Raw genomic sequence first — 21,377 nt, 5'->3', positions numbered from 1 at the left:
CGCAGATATAGTCCCGATACCTCCCAATGCGGTTTCCGTATTTCTGGAGCACTGAGGAAAGACACTCGCGGCTGTCGATTTACTTCGAACGAAGAGATGCATGCCTGGATACAATCATTGTTTCATAGGTAACTGAAAACATTTTTCAATGAAACCACCCACAGTGGAGTAAATATATTAACAGTTGTGGTGATTACTTTTGAAATTATAAGCAGTATACTTACTTTTTCCCAAACGTTTCGTCTTCAGGTGGCTCACTGATATAATTTCGAGATGACTAGCAGGTGGAGCAGATTCCGAAGTTTGTATACTATACTGCAGCTAGTACCTTGCTCATTAGTGTCAAAATACACTCATGCTCATAAATTAAGGATAATTGCAGAATATGGTGCCACGCAATGTGGCACTTCCCAAAACTGGCGCTAATAGCATTGGCACATAGGTAACACACACGACACAGATCTGTAGGTCCACGGTATTGGTGGTAAGTTGAGAAAACCGTCCCGAAACACATGTGCTACAAAACGCCACTGTTTACTGCTCATTTACCCCGACATCAACACGGGGTATGATCACCATGCACACGTACACAGGCCGCACACCGGGTTGGCATACCCTGGATCAGGTGGTCCAGCAACTGCTGGGGTATAGCCTCCCATTCTTGCACCTGTGCCTGTCGGAGCTCCTGAAGTGTCGTATGGGTTTGAAGACGTGCAGCAATACGTCGACCGAGAGCATCCCAGACGTGCTCGATGGGGCTTAGGTCTGGAGAACAGGCCGGCCACTCCATTCACCTCATATCTTCTGTTTCAAGGTACTCCTCCACGATGGCAGCTCGGTGGGGCCGTGCGTTACCATCCACCATGATGAAGGCGGGACCCACTGCACCCCTGAAAATGCGGACATACTGGTGCAAAATGACGTCCCGATACACATGACCTGTTACAGTTTCCCTGTCAAAGACATGCAGGGGTGTACGTGCACCAGTCATAATTCCACCCTACTCCATCAAACCACGACCTCCGTACAGGACATTTCAAGGACATTAAGGGGTTGGTATCTGGTGACTGGTTCACGCCAGATGAAAGCCCGGCGAAAATCACTGTTCAGACTATACCTGGACTCGTCCGTGAAAATAAGCTGGGACCACTATTCCAATGACAATCTACTGTCTTCTTGACTCCGGGCTTTACGGGCTCTCCTGTGACCAGGGGTCAGTGGAATGCACCTTGCAAGCCTCTGGGTGAATAAACCATGTCTGTCAGTCGTCTGTAGACTGTGTGTCTGGAGACAACTGTTCCAGTGGCTGCGGGAAGGTCCCGAGCAAGGTTACCTGCAGTATTCCGTGGCCATCTGCGGGCAGTGATGGTGAGATATCGGTCTTCTTGCGGTGTTGTACACTGTGGACGTCCCGTTCTGTGGGACACGTTTCCTGTCCGCTTGAATCGTTACCATAATCGTGAGATCACACTTTGTGGCAAACGGAGGGCCCGTGCTACGACCTGCTGTGTTTGACCAGCCTCCAGTCGCCCTAGTATTCTACCCCTCATAACGTCATCAATATGTGTTCTCTGGTAGGACATGTTCTGAGGCATCAAGGGATCACCAATTTAGTATTGGAGGGCAGCGTGGAGGGTAAAAATCGTAGAGGGAGACCAAGAGATGAATACACTAAACATTTTCAGAAGGATGTAGGTTGCGGTAGATACTGGGAGATGAAGAAGCTTGCACAGGATAGAGTAGCATGGAGAGCTGCATCAAACCAGTCTCTGGACTGAAGACTACAACAACAACACGTGGATTTATTTACCGATTGTGATTTTTTATTTGTGATTCTGTGTTGCTATTTGAATGTACATATTGTCATTTAGAGATATTCGAGTAAGTACAGCTATGGCAGCGTGAAAATGGAGTACCAATTGCAGAAATCGGAGCATTTCCGACATATTCTTTCGTTTGAGTTCAGTAGATGGGTGACACCAGCAGAGGCAGCCAGAACCGTTTGCACCGTGTATGGGGATATGCCATTACACAGAGCACAGCAAGAAAATGGTTTTCTCGTTTAAATGAGTATCTTTTTGACATCTGTGACTCTCCATGTTAGTGAAAGCCTTCGGAGTTTGATAAAGATCGTTGAAACGGGTTGATACAGAAATGATCCACGTCAGTGTATTCAAGACTGCCAAATTTGATTAACTGTGATTACCGCGTCATTGTGCGACATTTGCATGCAATGGGAAAGGTTCGAAAATCGGGTGTTTGGCCACAGTATGCTCTAAGCAAAAATCACAAGAATTATTGGGCGGACATATGTGCATCTCTGCTCGTTTGTCATCAATTGGCAAGTGGCTCGTGAACAACATCGACCATAGCTATCCCGTATCGTTATGATGACAAGAGATGGTGTCTTTATGCCAACACAAGGAAAACAAATGAATGGTCGAGCACAAAGTAGCATCTCCCCGTACAAAGACCTACGCACGTCCACAATAGATAATACTTTGCATTTGGTGGAACAGCGACGCTGTAGTGTAATACGAATTGCTTTCCGGAGGGGTAACCATCACTGCTGACTTGTATTGTCAACAACTGAGATATCTTGCAGACACAATCCAAGATCAACGACCAGGAAGGCTGCGTGAAGTGATCCTACTCCACGATAACGACCGCCCGGATTCTGCTATACTGGCAGAAAACACTGTACAGGAGTTGTTTTCGGAAGTAATTCCGAGTCCACTTTATTCACCTAATCTTGCGCCCTCAGATTTTCATCTTTTCCGTTCTCTATCGAAAAACTTCAAGAACTTCCATTTGGGGTTGGATCATAAGGACACACCGAAATCACAATAGTAATCCGTTGTAGTTGCCACACACTTCTTTATTCAATCATAAAGCATTATCAAATCACAATTATAAAGGTGATTGCCTTTTAAAGCCAGATCACTCGGACAAATGACGAGCAAATTTCTTTAACTAGAACAAGACCCATAAAAACATGAAAACTGAATATAACTAGTTAAACTAACTCAGATAAACTTCATTACTTAGATGGAACTAATATCCACACGATTCCTATCAGAACTCTAATTACTTCCAATCAGTTAAAGAATACATTAACTGCCAGAACATAGATCTTGTAAGATTTGGCTAGCCAACTTTCCTAAATAGAACACTATTCTAAAAGCTTTATTACAATAGAAATCACTTCCACGACTAACGAGGTTCTTTAATTTGACCAAACAAATTTTCAAGGATACCTAACTCAGTAGATTAATCAACAATGTTGTTAGAATCATTACTACTAGAACATGACCATATGACAATAGCCCCTAAAGTGAGGCCGCTTCAATACTATGTGTGGATTAGTGATAGACGCGAGCACACCAAAGGATTTTAATCAATACAAGAGATCCACGAGACAGCAAACGAAATAGAAATGTACTCAACTTTGCACTGCAATTGAACTTCAGACACCATAACTCTTGACGGGAAGGATGGAACCCCAAGACAGTAACAACAGAACCCGTGATGTAAATGGGGGGGGGGGGGGGGCAGGACCTTAAATATCACTCTGCCACCGTGGTACTTGGCTCCCAGTTTGCTCGCGTCGACCACTGCCAATTATCTGCATCACAAAACACATCAGCGGCGGACAACATTCTGAGGCATGAGATACACAATCTTGTCTAGAGAACAGATGCTCAATACTTTCAAAATCAGCCTCCGTGAGTTACTTGGCGAGTCACGACCCTTAAAATTTGATTAACCAATTCGCAAAAGGACCACTAAAATAATGTCTTAAAGTTAAAATGACAAGAATTACCTCGGCACACATTTAAACGCCAAACTACAATAATGAACTACAAGGTAGACTGGAAGAAGTATCTCGGCATGGCTTGGAACGCCAGACACCGGCTTACGCACTACTCGTTGCACTTCTAGCTACGTATTTAGCCATGCTTCATGTCGGCTTTTTGGACGTAGCCACACTTCCATAACTACCGTCAAGTATCAAGTCACGACACCGAGTTACGTGATAAACAACTAGAACAATTCCAAATAGTTTTTAGTACACTGGCATGTTCAGTTAAGATGCACGCAACCCACCGGAGCAACTCGGCGACTCCCATTCATTCGGCCTGTGTAGCTTGTAACAGACTCGAAGGAATTTGTCCTTCCAACCTCTATGAAAACCAAATCACCATGGGCAATGGATCGGCGTTGCACGATCAACACGCCGTAGCGGCTGGCCACGCTCCTTCGTCGTGCCGACTCGACCTCTCCGCGTGCTGCCTGGATTGCATGTACGTCATAATATTGATATTGTTAAACTTCACTAGCTTGTAGCCGTACGGTTCACTAAACGGGTGCGTTACGTGACGATCCATTGTTCATGAATTCTCTTGGGTGGACTATGAGTCTCCTTCTGGCTGGGTGCTCGTCACTGGCGACACTTCCCTTATCCCAAGATCGAGAACCTTTTGAGTCGGAAGAGTCAGAAACTACAATTTATAAAATTTCAAAGTTTTTAAAGAGCCTCAAAAAGTTTTCTTGCCAACAATAAATAGTACTTGCATTAATAAAGGTTTTTTGACGAAAAAAACTAATATATTCAATCATAAGAAAAATATATATTTATTCATATACTATAAGTAATCTTTTTTCACAACAAATTAGATTATATATATATATATATATATATATATATATATATATATATATATATATATATATATGGTATTATTACATAATCACTTATTACTCAAGTAAATATTAAAACAATTAACCATTCACTTACAACACTAACTTGTACTTCAATAACAAACAAATGAGCAAACATATTCAATGGGAGCGATGGCTTTGCATGGTTATTTTAGTAGAAAATTTGAACTTTACTAAACAATGTAACATGTACTTAAAAATGAAAAAAAAACATAACATACGTTAGAGCGAACAAATTCAATGGGAGCGTTGGCTTTGCATGGTTTTAGAAAGTTTGGATAAATTTGGCTCATAACTTGTTTTAAGTTTCAAACACGACTCTAAATTTTCATTCGTTAGTAGGCTCCTTACTTTACTTTTAATTGTATTCATGCAAGAGAACGCTTGCTGGCGCGAATATGTCGATCCAAAGATAGTTAGCACTCCAAATGCAAACTTCTTCAACTCACTGTAGCAATCTGGAAGACTATTCCATGCGTCGAATATAACTGCCTCAACTAGCAGCATTTCTTTTAAAGCTGTCCACTTTCGTTGCGTTACGTACATACATTTCTGGACTTTAAATAAACTCTTCCAACTCTGTGAATTTTCCACTCCACAAAGCTTTACTTTTAAATCGATCAATTGCATTTCTAGAAATCCACTATCAACTCCAAATGGCTCAATGTGGATTTCGTTACTATTTGTGTTGAGAGGATTTACTATGAATGCTAGAGTGGATTTGTCGGCTTTGAATTGCTGAAATCTGTCAGCAAATTCATCTTTCATTTTTTAATAACTGTGCTGAAGTAACTCGAGTCAACAGTTGCACTGGTTTTATCGCGATATTGCTTTAGAAATTGAAAATGAAGTAATTTACCGCTCTGAATATCTTCTGCAAAAATAATTAATTTTTCTTCGAAACAAACCAATTCTTCTACAAAAATATAGGCTCGGTTTCCCATTCCTTGCAGTTTTAAATTCAGCTCATTTAATTTCGCCGTCATATCCACCATAAAGTAAAATTTTTGCAGCCAATCGTTGTTTTCTAATTCAGAGTGATTTATGCCTTTTTCATTGAGGAATGTATTTACTTCATTCAAGCACAAAGCAAAACGTTTCAACACCTTACCCTTGGAAAGCCATCGCACTTTATTGTGAAGGAGGAGATCGGGATACTGAGTCTCCATTTCGTTTAAGAATTCTTTAAACTGACGATGCTAGAGTGCTTTTGATAAGATGCTGTTAACAGTCTTGATTACCAAATTCATGACAACTATTTCGGCCGGAAATGTTTGCGCACAAAGCGCTTCTTGGTGTATTATGCAGTGAAACGTAAGAATTTGGTGGTTTATTTTGCTCTGAAGTATCGTTGTTTGTCCCAAGAGCGGTAGCAATCCTAGAAGCTCTTCTTTCGGACCTTGGGAAGACATATACCTCACAAAAGGGGCAACTTCTGCCGTGTCTTTTATATCGCAAGACTCATCGATAGCAAGCGATAAGGCAAAAGCCAGTTGAATGTCTTCCACATGCAAATGTGTTACATTTGAAGACTTTTACTTATTCTATCTTGTACTGTTTTGGCGGATAGTGGCAGATCTTTGATTTTTTTCAAGATTTCTGGTTTGTTTTTGAAATCACGAAATGGTTCTTCAGATGCACGTATGAAGCAATCTTTGACATACCCGCCGTCTGTGAATGGTTTGCCTTTTTTTGCAATGTCTAGTGATACCATGAACCTTGCCAGATTAACATTACTTGTAGATTTCTTATTGTGTGCGAGTTTTTCGTGGAAAATGAGACAAGTCGGAAGGCCATCTGAGTTGCATATGAAAGAGAAAGACTCCTTCCAATCCCGACTGAATTCTCGATGCTCTTCTTCAGTTTTCTCTCTCTCTCTCTCTCTCTCTCTCTCTCTCTCTCTTTTTTAGGTGCCATGCTTGTGGTGAACCTGCGATAAGGAATTTTTTAATCATTATTCAGGTATCCAAAACAGCAGATGAGAAGTTTTGCAATTACTTACTATGTCAACGTATACCTACGTAAATGCATACGAAAAGTTGGGCTTTAAAACGTAATGTATCAAAAAACATTTTAGATCGATACTTCCCAATTAAAAATACTTACCTTGATAGAATAAATAATTCTCCAATAACTGAATTTTTAAAGTGAATAATTCAGACACGAAACACTGTTTGTCTCAATCTGTGGTCGCCTCCCGTGTGCGGTGATCGCCGACTGGCATGAACGGACACATCAGAACTCAGAACGTGCTTATCGCGGTGTGACAGTGACGAGTGTCACGGGGGAGGGGTGCGGTGGAAAGCGAGAACAATGGGCTGATTGTAAGAGACAGAAATGGTGCCTAATCCTCGTTAATGGATTCAGAACGATTTAATTTTTTTCTTGTAAAATATGCGTATGGAACTAAAGAGCCGCAGCTTCACATCCAAAGAGCCGCATGTGGCTCGCGAGCCGCAGGTTGCCGACCTCGGCCCTATCCGAACGCGAGAGCACTGCGACTAATGGTAGGTGGATGACGTAAGCACGACGGAAGTAGGGCGAGCGTCCTCCGGGCCGGCAGGTCGTGTGCCAGTTGGCGCTGTCGCCGCTGTGAGGAAACTGTGGGCGGAGCATGCCCAGCATTTTGCGCAGGATTCGTTTCCCACTGCTACATGGACGACAATGGTTAGATCACAGTTAAAGTCAGGAAATTTGCGATTGGCTCGGAATTCGCGTGCTCTAATCGTTCAAGAGCAGAGCAGGGCTGAAGGTGAGCTGTGCTACTAGGTCAATACCTCGCACCCGACTTCTGACAAGGGAATCTCCCCATCGCACCCCCCTCAGATTTAGTTATAAGCTGGCACAGGGGATAGGCCTTGAAAAACTGAACCCAGATCAATCGTGAAAACAGGAAGAAGTTGTGTGGAAATATGAAAAAAATAAGCAAAATATACAAACTGAGTAGTTGATGTGCAAGATAGCCAACATCAAGGAGACGGTGAGCTCAGGAGCGCCGTGGTCCCGTGGTTAGCGTGAGCAGCTGCGCAACGAGAGGTCCTTGGTTCAAGTCTTCCCTCGAGTGTAAAGTTTAGTTTCTTTATTTTCGCAAAGTTATGATCTGTCCGTCCGATTAGTGGACGAAAGGACGTGCCTCTCCAATGGGAACCGAAAACATTTGATCGCAAGGTCATAGGTCAACCGATTCCTCCACAGGAAAACACATCTGATATATTCAATACGACACTGGTGACGGCATGTGCGTCACATGACAGGAATATGTTGTCGACCCACCTAACTTGTAAACTTTGCGAATGGGTAAAAAGATTCTTCTACCTTGCCCGACGTAGGTATTCTTGTGGATGTGATAATCACTCCAAAAAAAATCATGAAAACATAAGAGTTTGTCACATAAACTGCAACGAATGAATGCAGCAGTTTCACAGTCGTTAGCAGGAATACTCCCTCGTCCGTGCGCTGTAGTCGACTGACGTCGTGTGTTTCGATGTTTGTTTAGGTGTAGCGTCCCCGTACTACGGCGCACTTACCTCACATCGGACGGACGGACGGACAGATAATAATTGTCTGAAAATAAAAAATTAAACTTTTCACTCGGGGGAGACTTGAACCAAGGACCTCTCGTTGCGCAGCTGCTCACGCTAACCACGTGACCACGGTGCTCCAGAGCTCACGCTATCCTTAATGTTGCCTATCTTGCGCAAGGACTACTCAGTGTGTATATTTTGCTTATTTTTCTCATATTTCCACACAACTTCTTCCTGTTTTCTCGATTGATCTGTGTTCAGTTTTTCAAGGCCTATCCCCTGTGCCAACTTATAACTAAGTCTGAGGGGGTTGCGATGGGAGGTTCCCTTGTGAGTATGCTTGTGGTGCTGCAGACCTGACGCTACACGTTGTACAAGCACCCATCACAATCGTCCACACACTTGACACTTCATAATAGATCAGAGGTAACAGTGTGTTTCTTTTTTTTTTTTACGAAGGGACGGGGTCCCTCCATGCCCACACCAACGTGGTGACCAAACCAAAAGTTCTACTGTCACCTCCGTATAACATGTTAGTTTTTTTTTTTTTAATCAGGAGTCACAAGATGCGGGCTGTGATGTTATCCATGCGTCTGGGTAAGGTTACTCATTAACATGGTCCATCAGGAGATAGAAGGTGGACGAAAGCGATCGAAGGGTAGCGGTTGTAAGGGCAGAGGAAAAAAAAGTGCCAAGGCAAGCGCCAAGGGAAAAAAAACCTCTGCAACAGTAGGACCGGTAGTAAGGGCAGTAGCGGCTTGCTATCTGCGACAGTGCATGCAAGGTGTGGTTGTGTTAGTGCGAGGTATCGTGCATCGTTACCTTTGTCGTTGCTGGAGCTCGTTGCGGTGCTTGCTGCAGTTGCTGCGTCCCTGCAACAGTTCAAGGTCGTTGTACATTAGTGGGCGATCGGTCATAGATCGGCTCACAGAGAGTGTAGCGGGTGTGTGTGGCTGGTTTGCGTGCTGTGTACAGTACGGTTTCCACGCGGTTGCCTGTTTTTCGGCGGGTCGAGCATCTGGGGTTACTAGTAGAAGCTGTGTTGCAGGGGCTCGCCAGTACTGTCGTGTTAGCGTACTATGGACCATAGATGTTTAGTTCCTTGCCAATAGTGTCTTTGGTCTGTTATGCTTTCATCTATGGTTGTGGTCGTAGTCACCCAGAGACAGGATAAACGGGTTGCGCGAGTGTCTCGTGTTATTGTACAGTCGTGTGGAGAGTTTTTGGAATACCTGCAAGATAGTATCTAGCCGATATTCCCGGTGAAGGTCTGCGATGTTTGTGTAGCGCGGAGCGTTGCTTATGATTTTGAGTACTTTGTTCTGTATGAGCTGCAGACGGCGCAGGCGAGTGGGCGCAGCGTATCCCGAGACAGGGGCTGCGTACGTCATCAGGGGTCGAATAAGTGTCAAGTACACTCTTTGACATAAAACTCGACCGGCGGCCGGCCGCTGCAGAGGCTAAGTCCGCGCCGATCGCGACTTGGGACAAATAAACTGGCCAACTCGCTAATTCTCTAAGTCCGGCTATCTGCACAATCTGGCAACACTGTAGACTGCGGCACTTCCTGGAGGAAGTCTTGTCCCATGTTAGTCAAAGGGTAGCATATATACGCTCGTGGTCTAGCATTCGCTGCTCGGCCGCCGAACCGGACGGACGTGAGGCGGCAGCGCTAGGAGGGCTGGCGTAAACAGCGGCTTTGTGGCTGTTACGAAGGTCAGTAGAGCGCTTTGTTTACTTTGCATCTTTCAGTGATTTAAAATGACAAAATGAACGAAATTAACTGTGAAAGAAGAGATACGGTTAGATTCACTTTTGATTGGACCTGTAAAAGACCAAAGGCTTTTGAGATCAAAAGGTGGTTTTCAGAAACAGTTAAGATCACAGGAGACGAAATTATTGGCGTTCATCTTTCTTTTGTTTCCAATTCTGTCTTTTTGAAATTGATTTCCTCTGATTTATGCTCCTCGATAGTTGACAAGTGTGGTGGCAAAATGAAATTTAATCATGCAGACGGAACCGTTAGTGACGTTCTTGTTTCCCATGCTGGGCTAGGCATTCGAACAGTGAGAGTTTTCGAACTGCCGTTCGAGGTCCCTGCCGGAGCAGTCAATGCTGCTCTTCAGCACTATGGTAGGGTTATATCTAATATTGCAGAAAAATGGTCGGAGCAATACATGTTTCCGGTTTTGAATGGAGTTAGACAGATTAAGATTGAGCTCTTACGACATATCCCATCTTACTTGAATATTTGTGGCCATCGCGCTCTCATAATTTATGATGGGCAGCCACGGACTTGTGTGTTATGTAACGCCACAGGGCACGTCAGAAGTGAGTGCAGTAGAAGGCGTGTTCCTCAGTTACCGACTAACGAGGCGGCTGTCCCAGGACAAGTAGTTAGCATGCAAGTGACGTATGCTGCCGCGGCAGCTAGCCGGGCCCCCTATCAATAGAATATGGCCGAGCAGAAGGGACCTTCCGACGCGCGCACGGAAACGGGAAGCACCGCGGAGTTGACTAACGATGACAATCAGAATCTGGCCAGTAATGACGTCACTGAGGACGCACCGCGCTTGCCCTCTGAGTCTGACAACTCTTCCAACGAGCGACAAGCTTCATCGATAATACTGATGTAGACATGGCAGAGTACGAAACGGTAGTTACACACGAAAGGGCCAACATCCCAGAGGGAACTACAGTGGATGGACATAAAGAGGAAGTGATACAACAGAAAACTGACAACCACACAGATGACAGGACACCACAGACAGGTTCAGGAAACGTCAAAGGAAAAGGAGGGGCGTAAGAAGACGAACCAATGACACCACCCGTCTCACGTGTCGTAGAAACAGCAGCAACGGCCGACTCCGAAATTAACGGAGCTCAAAAATCATCCGCCACGAGGGCGGGACAGGTGACTTCTCCTCGGCCTTCCATGGAGTCGCCAGGAAGTTCACTAAATGTTTCACCGACGATTTCACCGAAATCATCAAAAAATAAAAAGAGACGCGGAGCACATCAAGCTGCAGAGAATTTGGCCCCTCCTTTAAGAGAGCGGCTGAGGAAGATACAGGAGACCGAAAAGGACGAAGATACACAAAAGGAAGCGGTCGGCGAGTCTTCGGATCGGAACAAGGGACAAGAACGGGCTGACACGCCACACGGAACATACGAACCCTTGCATGACAATACGTCATCAGATATGGACAATGAAACCAGACTTGGACAAGGACATGGACACGACATCACCGAGCCACGATTTAACTGGGCGGACGAAAAGGAGGATCAGACCGATGCAATGGGGACGGAAGGGGTTTTTAAGGAAGAATTTTTTTATTAAAAATTGTCACACCGAACTCTAAGAAGAAAGAAAAAAGAAGGAAAACCGTCAATGGAATAAAAGTAAAATAAAATAACACTATATATATCTAACCCGAAGTTATTGTACGCGGCTCCAATACCGTGTCCTCTGTTTACTGTCTCGTAGTGTCTCACAGTGGAACATACATATAACGTGACCACCTTAAACATAAACAAAATTCAGAGTCAAGCAAAGGTAGCTGCACTGAAGGACTTTCTGTATCAGTCAGATACAGATATCGCCTTCCTGCAGGAAGTTAATGTCAAAGAATTGTATGTTTCAGGGTACAAAGAGGTGCTGAATGTGGCTCCAGAAAACGCGTGTGGAACAGCCATCCTTGCTAAAGAAGGAATCGAGATGACAAACGTGTGCCTTTTAGAGTCGGGAAGAGGAATTAGCTGCAAAATTTTTAACACCACTTTTATAAACCTATACGCACCTTCAGGCAACAATGCGAGACGAGAGAGGGCAGCCTTTTTTAAAAGTGACATTTTATTTCTACTCCAAGAAAACCCTGCAGAAATTGTCATTGGTGGAGATTTTAATTGCGTTTTAAATAAAAAGGATCAGCGACCAAATTTTAACTTCTCGCAAGAACTGCAGGCTTTGGTCACCAACATGAAGTGGTTTGACGCGTGGGAAATAAAATATCCGACGCTCCTTCACTTCACATATATCACTGGTGCTACACAGAGCAGAATCGACAGAATATATGTCACCCCCACTTTAGACACTAAAGTCAGTAGTATCGAGGTGATACCAGCTGCCTTTTCTGACCACCTCGGAGTGAGGTGCAGCATCAAATTAACCAGGCAAAAGACATATTGGGATCGCCCACTATGGAAATTAAATATCAATACCCTCTCTGAAAACGCTCTAGCTTTAAAGATGCAAGAAACTTGGCAGTCTGTTTTAAGGATGCGTACTAAATATAGATCAACTATTGAATGGTGGACTATGGCCGCTAAGAATAAGATAAGAGCAGCGCTGATATCTTACGCCAAAGAAAGGGCAATGTGGTCAAGACACACAATGGAGTTTTACTACTCTTGCTTAAGAGACCTTTACGACCAACCAATGTCTCAAGACGTCTTTATCAATATTAAAAACGTTAAAGCCAAAATGATAAGTATCAAGAGGGTACATTTGGAGTGATTACAAGTCAAATCACACACTAGGACGACGGTGGAGGCAGAAAACACCTCCATCTACCACTTGATACAACACACAAAAAATAGAAGAAGAAATTTTATTGCCAGCCTCAGAACGGAAGATAACAGAGTCCTGACAGAACAAAGGGATATCTTAACTGAAGCACATAGATTTTTTCAGCAATTATATTCTGGAAATGCTACTGACGACAACTCAGTACAAGAGTTTTTACAGAACTCCGGAATAGAGGCAGTTGGTACAGAGGAGGAGAACAGCGGTTTAACGTTAGAAATTACGAATGACGAGGTTTTTGATATACTCAAATCTTCACCTTCACGTAAGTCTCCAGGCCCAGACGGCCTGCCTGTGGAGTTTTATAGGACCTTTTGGCACCTAATAGGTTCCCAATTCACGGAAGTAGTTAATGGCGTTTTGAGGGGAGAGGAAATTCCTGCTGCTTTCAAGGAAAGTGTAACTGTACCACTTCCAAAGGGAAGGAGTACGGACACGAAAGATATTACTAAAATGAGGCCGATCAGTCTAATGAACTCAGATTGCAAGGTAGTTGCACGTGTAATTAAAGAAGGAATGGTACCGATTTTAGAAAAAGTCATTGGATGCCACCAGACGTGTCTCCCTCGACGTACCATTTTTAAGACTGTATGTGAATATCGAGACATTATTTCTATTTTCTCATCACCGTCAGCGAATGGAGGCATTGCCTTCATTGATTTTGCTAAAACGTTTGACAGAGTCAACTACGGATATCTGTTCAGAATATTGAAACACATAGGTTTCAATGATGGCAACTTAGCGGTTTTAATGAACATCGTCAGAGGCATACGAACCAAAATCTCGATCAATGGACAATATACTAATGAAGTATTGATATCTAGTGGAGTTCCTCAGGGAAGTCCCCTGTCTATGTTGTTTTATGTGGTTTCTCTGGAACCCCTTTTACGGCTTTTGAACACAACCTTAGAAGGCATGACAATAGCTGGGCTGGAGACGGTTACAAATGCATACGCTGACGGTGTGGGAATTCTAGTAAGGAGCGATGATGACTGTGCGCAGCTAACAGACAAGTTATTGCTTTATAGCACGGCCACTGGTGCGAGGATAAATGAAACGAAAAGTTCCTTTTTAAATTTACAGGGTATTGACAATGTGCAGCTACCGTGGGCAAACAGGGTGGAGCGTCACACTGCTATGGGCATAACTTTTTACAGTCGCCCATTAAGAACAACGGCTGCTAATTGGAAACAGGTGTTAGGAAAAATCAGAGGCAGCTTAATACTGCATGAAACGAGAGACTTAAATATCAAGCAAAGAATTAAACTAATAAACTGTGCAGTTCTTTTGAAAGCTGCATATGTCGCTCAGATTTTACCAACACCTCCAGACATAGTGAAGTCTATAATGAGCACAATCTGTCGATGCGTATGGAAAGGCCATATTTTTAGAGTAGCAGTAGGAACGACTACATCGAGACCAGAAAACGGAGGCCTAGGGCTGACAGACGTTCGGAGGAAAAACACTGCCCTCTTCATTAAAAGAACGCTAAAACTTATAGAGACACAGTCGAACAGCATAACTGCCGCTCTATTTGACCTTCTCAGACCCGGAAGCATGCAGTCGCCAGTAGATGTTCACAACATAAATTACAACCTGAAGCATATTAAGGATTTTTATGTAGAATTAAGCTACTTGACATGCATTTTAACAGACAAAAATAAGAGGACAAGTAAATATATATTAGAGAAGTTACGATCACGCAAAAACCAAAATAAAATGGAGCTGAAGTATCCCAACAAAAACTGAGAAAAAATATGGACTAATATAAATAACAAAACACTGACTACGGAAGTGCAAGCGTCATGGTACAGAGTTGTCAACAACATTATTAGTACCAATGAAAAACTGTATTCAATAGGACTACAAGCAACCAATGTGTGCCAAAAATGTCACAATTTGGACTCCTTAAAGCATCGCTTCATCTGTAATGGATACAAGAATATTTGGAATGACATTGTATTGCAAGTCGCTTTTTTCAAACGGACCGATGGAAGAGAAATCACATTAAACGGTAGCTTCCCAGAAGAAATTCCCTTTCCACCACAAAAAAACAATGTCATCTTGTGGCTATTCGGTAATTTTGTCAATTATGTTGTTAACAACAAAGGAAATGATAATCTACAAGAATATCGAGAATATATGAAAGACGAATACTTCAAAATATACCGGAACAAAGACCATAAAAAGAAGTTCGGAAATATGATGCAATATTTGTTTCAGAAACAAGGCATTGGTTAATACCTAAATAATATGAAATCGACCGAACAAGGTAGACTGCCAAAGTAGGGGATTGCTGTTGAGGGTGAAGTACGGTGGGGACTTCGTGTGTCCCGGGACCGATACGGTAGCCGTGAAGGCCTCAACAGAACCCCGAAAAAGCAAGTTTTCCCAAGAAGTAACAGGAGCCATGCCACAGCACAAGAATAGTAAAGAAAAACTATTCTCATGCAAAAGATGTGCATCTCTGAAGAAGTTTAATTTCCTATCTTACTTTTTATTTTTGCTTCTCTCTCACTTTTGTTTAAATTCTAATGGAAGAATATTTTGCGTTCCGTTAATGCAGTCAATAGTATTATAGAGAGAGTTATTTTCACCGTAATCAATTCGGATTACAATTTACAATTTTCTAACATTGTCTTCAAGATGCAATTCAGTTTCATAACCCATTAAAAACAAAACAAAAAAAAGTGGGGCATTGAAGCTCGCCGAAGAAGGCGCATGAAGGAGAGCGAATGGAAGGGCTAGAAAAAAAAACTGTTGCAGGGGGAAAAAAAGTGGTCTAGCGGTAGCATCCGTTGTGTCTGTCTACAATGTCTGTGGATCGAGACCAGCTGACGCAGAAAATTTTTATAGCCTCTTCTCTCTGAATGCTGAAGAAGTGAACGTAATGGTAGCGCAGATTCAATCTATTTCACTTTCTGACACACCGATACCAAAATTTTATCTAGCAACAATTTTGCGGCATATTTCTTGCAGACTGTTCCCTCTGGTCGCCGTATGCGGCAAAGCTCCGGGATCCATTTGCTGGCTACAGGCAGCGGCCGTGGCGACCCGTTCTGTATCGAAAGCGCCTGCTACCGCTCATCGCTTTTGATGATTTAAAACGCTTTATTATTAAATGTTGCTCCACAGAAAATTTCTACGATTTCCATTCTCGCTCGAAAGCAACGGATACAGACGCCCCGATTAGTAGTTGGGTAATTACATTAATCTTCCAGATATGCCGCACATAAGGACAATGAGGAAGTCTGCGTCTTCATACGTTTCCTCCTTGAAATATGTATGGCCAGAAATTAATTTTATAGACTGGGTCGGAATCAAATCACCTCACTACATTCGATGGTAGGCGAATGTGAGAATACTATGTCGCGACCGCGAAAAGTAACTTGAAAGTTAACGGAATTTGATATTTCGTTTGAGTAATCCGGCGAACGGTAAAGTGTTAGAATTCAATTGTAAGGAAGGTACGACGCAAATAAGACGCTTGTGACGAACCATTATAGCCTAAAGACCTGGCACTGACCACAAAGGCCTGATGAAGAAAATGATGAAGAGTGGATGACTGAGCTCTAGGAACCATTACTTCATAAGTAGGAATGTGTTGATTTACCATAATTCTTTTTAGTAATGGTCAATTTACATTCATGATTTTGGTTAGTTTGTTTCAAAATCTGATCTGGAAGTGTAGGAAAATACTATCTCGTGGCTTTGACTGATCGAGCTGCTAACAGAAATTCATGGTAGAAAGTAATGCTCTTAATTTTGATTTGAAAGAATTAGTTTTCAAAGAAGTCATTTGTAGCTTTCGTGTGTTTCAATTTGTAATTTGACGAGTTTCTGAAATTCGTGGATAAAGGCAAGGTTGCTAATTTTACATGAAAGATTAAGAAGTCACCTTTTGTGAAATGAGTCAGTAGAAATTTACGTGTGAAGCTGATTCTTAGAACAACGGGATTTGAAAGATACGTGGGAATCAGTGAGATCGCTTTCCTGAACTTAAAAATGGGGGAAACAGCGTAATAGTAATTCCTGTAGCCATACTATGCACGCTACACAAGAACTGTAAGTATTATGAAATGTTCTGTGTGTGTATTTAAGTATCTTTTGGACTGGTGGTTCTGGATGGTATATTATTTAATGGTTCAGAGGTATAATTATGAAATCAGTATAGGTAACTTGTGGAGGTTTTTTTTCGGTTGCAATAACGTGCCGCGCACGAATATGAGGGGAACGTAAATTTCGGAATCGCGACCGCGCGAACTTTCCAGCCACGCGAGAGTTAGTTAACGTCGAGGCACGTCAATAAATGAGAGGTGTTTTTAGGATCAGACAGTGATTGAGGAAGTTACAGAATTTTTCTACTACTGGTCCGCGTGGAAATACCACATTGCTTTGCCCAATGGTAATAAGAGTGATAGTGTGTTGCTGTGACGTAATGAATCAAGCATGGTGGGCTATCCTTCATTCCTTCCCGTGGGTGAGTTTATCTTCGTAAGAGACCATAGGAAGTAGAAATATCTTTATATATGCTGTTACAAGATCAGCTGTTAGGCAATTTTATCCTGTATGTTACTGGTAATACCGTTAGTATGTTTTGAGAGATGAAAGTAAGACAGAATGAAAAAAAAAAGAGAAGAAGTAGCTTACAGAACGGAGGAGGAGTTATTATGCAGGCCCAATTACAATTCCAGTTACTTACGCATTTTCTTGAAACACAGTCGGGTGATTAGCAGTGTACGAAATTTGGGGTTAACATTTCAAAATCAAAGATTTATCCGTTGCCCATACATTTGTTTATTTCTTTGAGTAAAGAATTTAATTATTAGTTACTATGTGTAACATCCACGCAGTGACACATTTAATGAGAATACAGAGGGACCATTTAGCTTCAGTAGGTTTCCGGAACACTTTAGGCCCTCACAACTGGTTTGGCCTTTATTTTTCTTTCTATACCCTACCCATCCTCCCTCGTTTTCTATAATTGCTCGAAGGCGTCGGCGAAGTGAGAGAGATTGTGATGATCGTTTATCTCCCACCATGTATTCTCTATATTTTCCCACAGAGTTTCTGAATTCCTTGACCCAGGTGGTAACGACCCCGTAACCGCCGCCCACACATTTTCAATGGGGTTGAGGTCCGGTGATTTTGGCACGGAAGGAAGAAGTTTTATTCTCTGCTGACCTTGGAGCCAGTTGTGGACGGCTCTGCTATTATGAATCGGGCTATGGTCCTGTAAAGAAATGATCATCCATTAACACAGAAATTAAATACTTCCGACTAATACTATGAAAACATAATTTCCATACTGTGAAAAAATTCGACAACTGCAATGGCTCTGTAGTTTAAGCTACAGGTTTATAAATTATTCGGAGAATTCCACATTCCAAAGTACTTTGCTAATAGCTGTTGACAAAAACCTACATTGACAAGGGAAGGGTGCTGGGACGAACAGAATACAGAGTGAATGGTAATATAGTTTAAGGTGCCAGTTATAACACGCAGGTAGGCCTTCTTTCAGAATATACCGTTCTCCTATGCTTTGGTAATGATGAGGTGGAGTGTAAGTTGATCAATACAGTGCAGCAGTCTGTTGAACTGTTATACTCTGTTGCATGGTTGTAAAGCTAATTTGCTTCGCTTATTCAAAACGATTGCTAGCCTTCACTATACATTTCTTTTTTCTATTTTTCCACTGACAAAGATATATAGAAGAAACAAGTCTGTTTTGTAGCGAGATATTCTCTACAGACTTTACACGTGCTCCTTCGCTCAGTGTGTTGCATTTACCGAAGGCGACCGTGGCCGCTGACGTTGTCTGTTCGCACCTCGTGTCTACGCGGCCCCGCGCTTGGCGTAGACGCCTACAATTGAGATAAATAGCTGATTTCAGGAATGTAATGAAATAAGTCTTCCCTTCGCATTAGTGAGAACTAAATACCACTACGAGAACGTATCTTCATGTAATGCTCATTGATCAAGAACAATTCGTGTATGCAACGTTGCTGTTATGACTAAGATAATAAAATCTGTAAATCTTAACCCAGTTCATATTTTTGCATGCGTCTATGGAATATTAATCATGAAAACTGTTGTGACTTGGCAAGACAGCCAAGCCACTATGAGATAGCCGAAAGACACGCGTTTAAGCTCGCGCAGGCTGGCGTGAGGTCTGGAACAGTTAAAGGAGTTGAGTCTAGTAAAAAAAAAAGTACGTAGCTTCTGGAATACTTAACTTTAATCCATAATTGGTAAACATTGGTCTGACGGTACATGCATCACAAGATAAATAGCAAATGATAATGGCGCCTTGCTAGGTCGTGGCGAATGACGTAGCTGAAGGCTAGGCTAACTATCGTCTCGGCAAATGAGAGCGTAATTTGTCAGTGAACCATCGCTAGCAAAGTCGGCTGTACAACTGGGGCGAGTGCTAGGAAGTCTCTCTAGACCTGCCGTGTGGCGGCGCTCGGTCTGCAATCACTGATAGTGGCGACACGCGGGTCCGACGTATACTAGCGGACCACGGCCGATTTAAAGGCTACCACCAAGCAAGTGTGGTGTCTGGCGGTGACACCACAAAAACAATTTGTTTCTTTGTCATATAATTTTTAATCAAGGCAATGCAGGCAGTTGTCAGATGATATCAAAATTGTATGTAAAGGAGGAATAGAGAAAAAGATATACGATAAACAAATCTCGAACCCATGAACAACTGTGTACTATCCTGGCAACGTGCTGATGCGGCTATCTCACAATTTCAAAGGATGTGAAAGCCATCCTGTCCACTTTCCGAGGACGATATTTCCTGACAGAAACCACACCAGGGTGAACGGCTTTAAGTTGAGACACCATGGATGGATGGATATGGTACTACGGGCGCTCAATAGTGTAGTCTTTAGCGCCCGAACGGAAACAACAACGGACGAGTGTCACTAAAATGCAGAAAGGGCAAAAATAGGACTAAAATTATGGGTGAACGTCTACAGAGGCAGTTTGCACGTCAACAGTAGCAAAGAGGAAAGCAGCACATAATGAGGAGAACTGCAAGAGAACGGAGGGGAAGGGGTTAAAATGAAACACATAGCACATGTTTGGAACTGGCCTATTACAAGAATAAAAAGGAGTGGTAAGCCTCTCGGCAACACACTAAATATTCCAACCTAAAATTTTTGGCTGAAGCCCAGAAACATCACAGTACCTTAAAGCTTTCTTGACACTCGCCTCGTCATCGGCTAAAATCGAGGGCAGATCCCCACTAATATTAACTTCCGCCCTGACAAAACGATATAAATCACACTCAACTAAAATGTGGCGTACAGTGATTCGTACGCCACAGGCATCACACAGCGGGGGTTCCTCTCGCCGTAGTAAGAAGGCATGCGTAAGAGGACAGTGCCCTATGCGAAGACGTGTAAGGGTCACTTCGTCACGCCTAGGTGACCGGCAGGAGGAACACCACGGCTGGATGGTGGGTTTCACCAACCGCAGCTTATTTTCCCTCACCGCCAGCCATTCCTCCTCCCACAATTGCATATACGTCCGCCGCAGCACAGAAACGACACCTTGCAAAGGAATAGAACATTGTGTCACCTCCGGTAATCTGCAGGCGTCCTTGGCAGCTCTATCAGCTTGTTCATTTCCCCGTATGCTCACATGCCCTGGCACCCAGCAAAAGGACACTTGCTTGCCCTGTCGTTGGAGGATGTACAGTTGGTCGTAAATCAGCTGTTCCAACTTCTCCGCTGGGTACAGGTTCTGCAGTGACTGTAATGCGCTCAGTGAGTCAGAGAAAATTAACAAGTATTTGCCCTGAATACACCGTATCTGCTCCAATGCCTTCAGGATCGCGTGGTTCTGCGGAAAAAACAGTGTATTCCTGGGGAAGGCGAATCCTGATGACACGGTCGGGGAACACGACTGAGCAGCCGAGAAAATCCCCTGTTGGGATCCATCAGTGTAGACTACTGTAAAATCATGATGCCTGTCTAAAACGTTAAAAACAAAGATTTGAAAGTAGAATCTGATGTACTGTCTTTCTTAAAATTTGCCAAATATAAAATCAGTGTGGGCCTCTGGAGGAGCCAAGGTGGATATCTGCTCCAACCTTGACGTGAAACATTAAAACCGGCCACACCCATCTCTAAAATGCAATCCATTGCACGAATCGCATAGGGCCTTGTTGCTCGTTTCCGGTTGCGAAATAGCCTTTCCAGTGGAGGCCGAGCAACAGTGTGGTATGCAGGTGCGTATGGTGTGGATAATGTTTGATAGGCCTGGCGCACCATTAGTAGACGCCGCCGGAGGTGAAGTGGCGGTTCACCTGCCTCTGCACAGAGGCTCGGTATGGGGCTCGTTCTGATTGAGACACCAGGAACCTCAAACTACGTCACCAGTACGTTCATTCTCTGATTCCTTGCCACGTCATCACGCCTTCCTGTGGTGTCACCGCCAGACACCACACTTGCTAGGTGGTAGCTTAAATCGGCCGCGGTCCATTTAGTACATGTCGGACCCGCGTGTCGCCACTGTGTGATCGCAGACCGAGC

The 21,377-nt window shown here is 43.2% G+C and overlaps 1 protein-coding gene across 2 annotated transcripts in view; it reads left to right on the top strand.

Annotated features, from left to right (window-relative positions):
- The window catches only part of LOC126416524 (uncharacterized transmembrane protein DDB_G0289901-like), a 111,096-nt gene that overhangs the window by 21,725 nt on the left and 67,994 nt on the right, over nucleotides 1-21,377 (top strand). The window contains exon 1 of one of the 2 annotated variants that reach the window (XM_050084270.1): nucleotides 9,882-9,962. The exons of the other annotated variant lie outside the window; for it this stretch is intronic. The gene's annotated coding sequence lies outside the window, so the exon portion shown is untranslated. Of the gene's footprint in view, nucleotides 1-9,881; nucleotides 9,963-21,377 lie in introns of those variants that run through there. 2 annotated transcript variants of the gene reach the window in all.

Source organism: Schistocerca serialis, chromosome 8, assembly GCF_023864345.2.
Source record: "Schistocerca serialis cubense isolate TAMUIC-IGC-003099 chromosome 8, iqSchSeri2.2, whole genome shotgun sequence".
Lineage (NCBI taxonomy): Eukaryota > Metazoa > Arthropoda > Insecta > Orthoptera > Acrididae > Schistocerca > Schistocerca serialis.
This window is presented reverse-complemented; position numbering and strand designations above follow the sequence as displayed.